Source organism: Dasypus novemcinctus, chromosome 15, assembly GCF_030445035.2.
Source record: "Dasypus novemcinctus isolate mDasNov1 chromosome 15, mDasNov1.1.hap2, whole genome shotgun sequence".
Taxonomy (NCBI): domain Eukaryota; kingdom Metazoa; phylum Chordata; class Mammalia; order Cingulata; family Dasypodidae; genus Dasypus; species Dasypus novemcinctus.
The window spans coordinates 88,074,701-88,076,743 of NC_080687.1; the positions used below are offsets into that span (position 1 = coordinate 88,074,701).

The 2,043-nt window shown below is 37.1% G+C and overlaps 1 pseudogene; it reads right to left on the bottom strand.

Annotated features, from left to right (window-relative positions):
- Positions 1-515: 515 nt before the first annotated feature.
- LOC111765214 (U1 spliceosomal RNA) lies at positions 516-668 on the bottom strand (annotated as a pseudogene).
- Positions 669-2,043: the final 1,375 nt, after the last annotated feature.

Sequence of the window (2,043 nt, forward strand, 5' to 3'; positions counted from 1 at the left end):
ACTGCTATGGGGGTCAGCAAAACAGTACAGTGCTACACAAGTGCCAGGAGGGTAAGGGACAGAGAGAGGAAGAACCCAAAACAACAAATGCCAGTTACCAAATGCCTGCAGTTTTGGGGCTGGCTCCCCTCCCCACTCCAAAGATATTAAGCTAGGGTAAAACCCCTGGTTCACTGCAGCTGACTGAGAAGGGAACAGATTTCTTCCTCCCTTTCAGCTCATTCAAGGCAAAATGGACAGGGAGGTGGGAGGCTTTTTGTGAATTTGGCCAGCAAAGCCCCATAAGAATCTCAGCTCTAGATAGACCAAGACACAGGAAAGCCAAGACTGAAACACTTCCATGGAAATATGTGGTGTTGAGTGCCATCTGCCAACATGTCTGAAAATTGGATGGGAAAAAAAGTTTCTACTTTTCTCGGTATCCTATGTATCCTAATCACTGGGAAAAAATCTACACCCCATTGGTGAGCCCTTGGCCCGATTTTGATAACCTAAGCTGGGTGATATTTTTAAATTGGGAGAAAACAAATGCAGTCACCCACTACCACAAATTAGGCAGGAGATTTTCCCGTACTCAGAGAAATTGCACATCCAGAGTACGATGGGTAGAACTCACCCTGGGAAAAACCACCTTCATGATCTTTGTATCTCTCCTGCTAGGTAAGTATGGGGTAATTTGAAGAACATAGAATAAGATGAAACAAATAACAAAGAAGAGCTGTGAAAAAAAAACAAACAAACATGGAAGAGAGAATTTGGCCATCAGAGTAAATTCACCAACATATTCAGATAGCTAGACATCAGCAAATAATCACAAGCCATACTAGGAAAGAGGAAGAGATGGCCCAGCCAAAGAAACAAACCAAAAGACCTGAAGAGATACAGGATTTAAGATAATTGATAAGTGATAATCACACAACTCTCCTAAATCAATTTAAAGAATTTAAAGAAAATATGACTAAAGAAATAAAGGATATTAAGAAGATACTGAGTGAGCATAAAGAACAATTTGAAAGCATGCAAAGTAAAGTAACATACTTTATGGGAATGAAAGACATGATGGATGAGAATAAAAATATATTGACATATATGAGCAGATTTTAATTGCTCTAGGACAGAATTAGTGATTTCACAGACACAATATCTGAATTGAAAAGTCAGGAGAACAGAAAGAGAAGAGAATGGAAAAAATGAAACCAGGTCTCAGAAAATTGAATGGAGATGAGAAATGTTTATATACATTGTCAGTGCTCCAGAAGGAGAAGAGCCTGGAAAGGGGGGGAGAAAGAATATTTGTGGAAATAATGATTGAAAACTTCCCAACCCTTCTGAAAGACATAAATATCAATATCCAAGAAGGACAATGCACCCCAGACAGAATAAATCCAAATAGACCTACCCTGAGACACCTACTATTCAGAATGACAAATATCAGAGATAGAGGATTCTGAAAGCATCAAGAGAAAAGCAAAGCAACACATACAAAAAATACTTGAAAAGATTAAGCGCAGAACCCTCATCAGAAATCATGGAGGAGAGAAGCGTTCTCTATCTGGCAAAACTGTACTTGAAAAATGAATGTGATTTCAATGTTTTCACAGACAAATAAAAATTGATGAAATATATTACTGAAAGATCAGAATTCAAGAGATACTAAAGGGAGTGCTGCAGCTTCCAAGGAAAAAGCAATGGTGAGATTTCCAGAAGAGTATAGAAATGAAGATATTAGGAAGGGTAAAAATTAAAGCATAAAAAGGCAGACAATAGAAAGATATTCTGAAGGAAGCAAAGGATAAAATGGATGATGTAAGTAATGCCTTTATAATAATAACATTAAATGTTAATGGCTTAAACTCCCCAAAGACATAGACTGATAGAATGAATTTTAAAATATGAGCCATCTATATGTTTTCTACAAAAGACCCACTTCAGATATAAGGTCACAACCGGGTTAAATATAAAATGTTGGAAAAAGATATTTCATGCAAATAGTAAACAAAAGAGACTGGAGTATTGATATTAGTACTGGACAAATAGATTTCA